Source organism: Schistocerca cancellata, chromosome 4 (assembly GCF_023864275.1).
Source record: "Schistocerca cancellata isolate TAMUIC-IGC-003103 chromosome 4, iqSchCanc2.1, whole genome shotgun sequence".
Lineage (NCBI taxonomy): Eukaryota > Metazoa > Arthropoda > Insecta > Orthoptera > Acrididae > Schistocerca > Schistocerca cancellata.
In genome coordinates, this window is record NC_064629.1 from 515686987 (window position 1) to 515693224 (window position 6238).

Here is a 6238-nt window from a genome sequence, read left to right on the forward strand (position 1 = left end):
TTTCGCAGAAGGACTTCTGTAAAGTTTGAAAGGTAGGAAATTAGGTACTGACGGAAATCAATCTCTGAGGACGGGTTGTGCGGCGTGCTTGGGTAGCTCTGTTAGCAGAGTACATACTGGCGAAAGCCAAAGGTCCCGAGTTGGAATATCGGTCCAACCCACACTTTTAATCCGCCAGGAAGTTTCGTATGAGTGCACACTCCGCTGAAAAGTGAAAAATTCATCCTGGACGGAATGGAGTTCCTATGTTCTGAGAGAGAGTGCGCAGATTTTTACAGACATCGGTCTATAGTTAGACATCAGTACTCATACAGATCTGATTAATCCCCTAATAAGTTGCATTAACATAAACAGCAGGTTTTGCTTCTCTTCGATATCCATATCCTTTGATAGTTGTGACACTGCTCAGAAAGTTTTTGAAGAGTTTAGTTGGTGATAACTCTTCATTCAACAAATCAGGTTCGTCGTTACATACAGTACTCATATGAAACATGTTTTTCTTTCTAACGAATCTAAACGGTCAAGGAAATATTTTCTTATCCATCTTTTTTATTTGCAGCTGCTTGTATTGGCCGTGTTTGCAGTTAAAATGTTTTTGATGGGAGGTCCGCCAGTTACGCAAAAACACCGTTTTTCTCAGTACCCAAACATGTTTCGGCACCACTGTGCCATCATCAGTGGTTTTCGTTTTTATTTATTCTGCAATGTGAACGTTTTTCTTCAATGATTATAAAATTATGTGCATTTTTAGTTCAACCAACAGATCGTTCTTTTGTGTAAATACCTTTCCATTTGGTGTGCATGAATTTTCTGCATCACGTTTGTGTAAATTACACTACTGGCTATTAAGATTGCTACACCAAGAAGAAATGCAGATGATAAGTGGATATTCATTGGACAAATATATTATACTAGAACTGACATGTGATTACATTTTCACGCAATTTGGTTGCATAGATGCTGAGAAATCAGTACCCAGAACAACCACCTCTGGCCGTAATAACGGTCTTGATACGCCTGGGCATTGAGTCAAACAGAGCTTGGATGGCGTGTACAGGTACAGCTGCCCATGCAGCTTCAACACGATACCACAGTCCTCAAAAGTAGTTACTGGCGTATTGTGACGAGCCAGTTGCTCGGCCACCATTGACCAGACGTTTTCAATTGGTGAGAGATCTGGAAAATGTGCTGGCCAGGGCAGCAGTCGAACATTTTCTGTCTCCAGAAAGGCCCGTACAGGACCTGCAACATGCGGTCGTGCATCATCCTGCTGCAATGTAGGGTTTCGCAGGGGTCGAATGAAGGGTAGAGCCACGGGTCATAACACATCTGAAATGTAACGTCCACTGTTCAAAGTGCCGTCAATGCGAACAAGAGGTGACCGTGACGTGTAACCAATGGCAATCCATACCATCAAGTCGGGTGATGCACCAGTATGGCGATGACGAATACACGCTTCCAATGTGCGTTCACCGCGTTGTCGCCAAACACGGATGCGACCATCATGATTCTGTAAACAGAACCTGGATTCATCCGAAAAAATGACGTTTTGCCATTCGTGCATCCAAGTTCGTCGTTGAGTACACCATCGGCGGCGCTCCTGTCTGTGATGCAGCGTCAAGGGTAACCGCAGCCATGGTCTCCGAGCTGATAGTCCATGCTGCTGCAAACGTCGTCGAACTGTTCGTGCAGATGGTTGTTGTCTTGAAAACGTCCCCATCTGTTGACTCAGGGACCAAGACGTGGCTGCACGATCCGTTACAGTCATGCGGATAAAGGCCTGTCATCTAGACTGCTAGTGATACGAGGCCGTTAGGATCCAGCACGGCGTTCCGTATTACCCTCCTGAACCCACCGATTCCATATTCTGCTAACAGTCATTGGATCTCGACCAACGCGAGCAGCAATGTCGCGATACGATAATCGCGATAGGCTACAATTCGACATTTATCAAAGTCGGAAACGTAATGGTACGCATTTCTCCTCCCTACACGAGGCATCACAACAACGTTTCACCAGGAAACGCCGGTCAACTGCTGTTTGTGTATGAGAAATCGGTTGGAAACTTTCCTCATGTCAGCACATTGTAGGTGTCGCCATCAGCGCCAGCCTAGTGTGAATGCTCTGAAAAGCTAATCATTTGCATATGACAGCATCTTCTTCCTGTCGGTTCAATTTCGCGTCTGTAGCACGTCATCTTCGTGGTGTAGCAATTTTAAAGGCCAGTAGTGTACTACAGGTAGCTTGTCATCTGCAACCAAACGATGTTGATGAGAAAGTTCAAATGGTTCAAATGGCTCTGAGCACTATGGAACTCAACTGCTGTGGTCATCAGTCCCCTAGAACTTAGAACTACTTAAACCTAACTAACCTAGGGACATCACACACATCCATGCCCGAGGCAGGATTCGAACCTGCGACCGCTGCACCAGCGCGGCTCCGGACTGGAGCGCCTAGAACCGCACGGCCACCGCGGCCGGCGATGAGAAAGTTGTTTGCTGGGAGGTAACCTGTCTTCTAGAATGTAACTTAGTTTTTCACGATGTTTTCGCGCCTATTTTCTTATTTACTTACGTTTTTGTGTGGCAAGCACTTCCATTCTCCGCATCATGCTGAGATGTTGTGATGCATATGTAGCTATAACAAGTATTTTCCACAAATAACGTAGTAAAACACTTTTTACTACATCAGAATACAGTGTGATTGTGGTTTTTTATGTGTCCCAGCCCAATTATGAACTGTCCGTCCGTTCACTGACGTGTCTGTTCACTGCATTCAAATTTGTGTCTATGTCGTGGTGTAACGTCTGTTTGCAACAGCGATGCGTAAGGAAGAGACCTCTAGACTTACGTATCTCTCATTTGTTCTACACAAATGCCACAAGTTATGACTCTAGCGTTCCCTCTTGTAAGTTTTGACTCTTGAATTCCTTTGCTGTAACATAGCTCACACCCGTTTATTTGTTCGAATCCTGCCTCGGGCATGGATGTGTGTGATGTTCTTAGGTTAGTTAGGTTCAAGTAGTTCTAAGTTCTAGGGGACTGATGACCTTTGAAGTTAAGTCCCATAGTGCTCAGAGCCATTCGAACCATTTTGAACCGTTTATTTGTTGCTTTCATTTCTGTGAGAAGTTATGCAACATCTCACCTGTTGTTACTATTCATCACATTCACTTGCGACGGTAATACATTCTTACCACATGACTCATACTCTATATCCATCTGTGCCAATTGTCAAGACGGAAAGCTCATACTTTTGTGAGGAAAAAAAATGGGGTACGAGGGTGGTTCGAACACAGATCTCGCGCCTTGTAGTCCAGTACTGTGACCACACAACCATGACGGTGTGATTCTAGCATTTCGATCGATGTTGCACATCTTAAGCTTGGACCGTTCACAGTTTCTATTTTGATTCTTTTTTCACAATTCAGTGCACCTTCTTTCTGTTTTCATGCTTGATCTTTGTTCAGATGTTCAAATGTGTGTGAAGTCTTACGGGACTTAACTGCTAAGGTCATCAGTCCCTAAGCTTACACACTACTTAACCTAAATTATCCTAAGGACAAACACACACAACCATGCCCGAGGGAGGACTCGAACCTTCGCCGAGACCAGCCGCACAGTTCATGACTGCAGCGCCTGAGACCGCTCGGTAATCCCGCGTGGCGATCTTTGTTCAGATTTTGACGGGCTGTCCACTGTGACATATTGCCACTAAATCTGAGGTGGGTGCGATGGGAAGTTTGTTTTGTAAGCAACTGAACTAGCTCCGTAGCGTCATGCTGGGCTCACCATTGCATACCTCCACTCCTGCCCCCCATTGCCATTAGCAGCCAATATCGTGGTTCCTTGGTAGACAATATGTGAGGCGTCGAATGCCGTAAACATCATTGGCCTTCTGTCATCTCGCACTCACGGGGTTCCTTGTAAGGCATTAATGACTAAAAAGTCATAAAACAACAAGTGTGAACAACACTCTCTTTTTAACAGTGCTGTCTGCGTCATATGGGAGCGTTTTCATATGTAAATACATTTTTAAATATCTCTAATTTTTTAGCTTCTTTAGCACAATGTTCTCGAAGTAAACTTTTTCTTGTTCGGAAAACTAAAGAGATTCTTTTAAGACCAAAATCAAAAAGTCGATTTGGCCGCTCGTATCGGCAGTTGCCTTTAAAGCACTGAAATAGCACGATTAAAATGAAATTATATATCATAAAAATACGAAGATAGTTTTTGTCAGGATAGTTCGAGCTCTGTAATGGAAGGAGGTAGCACGCGATTAACAGAGGCGAGAGCAGACAGATTACACGGGAGAGCTGTTTAACGCAGCCGTCGTAAAGAAAGGGCGGCACCAGCCTAGACGGCGCAGCCGACTTAAGTGCAGTTGCAAGGCAATTTTCTTTTCCGACTCGGGAGAGGTATTTGTGGACGATATGGCCGGCAAGGACATGTCCCTTCCTCCGTGCTCGGGCCTCACAACCAATTTAACTTTTTATTTTTTACCGCGCCTCCTTACAAGCCGCCTCTCATGCTACAGAATACACAGGGTGCGTAGAAAAAGAACAAGAAAGCTCCCTCATTCTCATCGCAACAAAGTTTCCCATTACTTCGTTTTATTTTATTTTCTCTCCACCCACTCCGGGGATTCGATTTGGGGATCGGTCTTGCAGGCAGCTCTTAACACGCGGAGGCCTCCATTACCCAAACACTGGGGGAGGCTTCACCTTTGATTTCAAGGGCCATTTCGCGGCCGGGGATCAATTTACTGGCGCAGCGGACGGGCGCGCCGCCGAACATGCAGATTAAAAATTGAATCCTACTCGCGTCTGGCAGGTGCGCGGGCATTAATAACAGGGACAGGCTAATGAGGGGCCGGCCGCGCTCGGCGCACAAATAACGCCTCTCGCGGGATTCGCACTGCGCTTTCGGAGCCTGTCCGGAGTCCTCAGCCGGCGTCGTCACACCTACGTCACCGCTCCACAGTTTCCTAAACCTTGCTTTAGCACAACAACGACAGCAAATTCAGCCTACTATCGGAATAGAATCCTAGCAGGGGCGTTCTCTTTAAAATATCTACGAAGGGTAGGCGTAAAATTTTAATTATTGCCTCGAGGAAACAGAGTGACGTAATTAACTTTTTGCTTGTTTGGGGGGCGTGTGTGTAGCTCCGGTACACACTGCAATCACTGCACCATAGTACCGTAGTTTGCCTCTGTGGGTTGTGGTCTTCAGTCTGAAGACTGGTTTGGTCCAGTCTTGCTCTACTGTTTTTACCCCACACACTTTGCTCCAGTACTAAACGGTCAGAATGTGTCCCGCCAACCGAGCCCTTCTTCTAGTCATGCTGTGTCATAAACTTCTTTTCTCCTCAAGTCTGTTCAGTACCTCCTCATTAGTTACATGATCAACCCATCTAAACTTCATCATTCTTCTGTAGCACCACATTTCAAAAGCTTCTATTCTCTTATCGTCTGTGTTTCTCTTCCATACATGGCTCCACTCCACACAAATACTTGATGGAAACACTTCCCAACAAACTGAATATGTATTAAATGTCAATGAAATTTCTCTTCTTTGGGAACACTTTTCTTTCCACTGCCAGTCTACATTTTAGTCCTCTCTACTTTGGCCATCATCAGCTATTTTGGTGCCCAAATAACAAAACTCTTCTACTACTTCAAGTGTCTCGTTTCCTAATCTAATTTCTTCAGCATCACCTGATTTAATTCGACCACATTTCTTCATCCCTGTTTTTCTTTTGTTGGCAACGGCCTTGCCGCAGTGGATACACCGGTTCCCGTCAGATAACCGAAGTTAAGCGCTGTCGGGCGTTGCCGGCACTTGGATGGGTGACCATCCAGGCCGCCATGCGCTGTTGCCATTTTTCGGGGTGCACTCAGCCTCGTGATGCCAACTGAGGAGCTACTCGACCGAAAAGTAGCAGTTCGGCGCTAGCGGCCGTGCGAAGCGGAGGTCCGATACTTCCGCCTGTGCGGTGTGTGCGAGTGTTTGTTTACTTGTGGACTTAGTGTGCGCGCGGTCTAGTAACAACGATCATGGCGAACAAGTACAGGAAAACTACATTACGATTCAATTTCTGCAAAGACTACGAACGACCAAAGGCTTTAGCAATGGAAAGATTCATTCGAGAGGACGTCAAGATACCGCCAAACGATATTGTCGGAATTCATCTGTCCATCGTTACTCCCACGGTGTATGTTAAGATGGTAAATGACGCG

At 45.6% G+C, this 6238-nt stretch overlaps 1 pseudogene; it reads left to right on the top strand.

Moving 5' to 3' along the window:
* The first annotated feature begins 5762 nt into the window (after positions 1 to 5762).
* On the top strand, positions 5763 to 5880 carry LOC126186110 (5S ribosomal RNA; annotated as a pseudogene).
* The last annotated feature ends 358 nt before the right edge of the window (positions 5881 to 6238 follow it).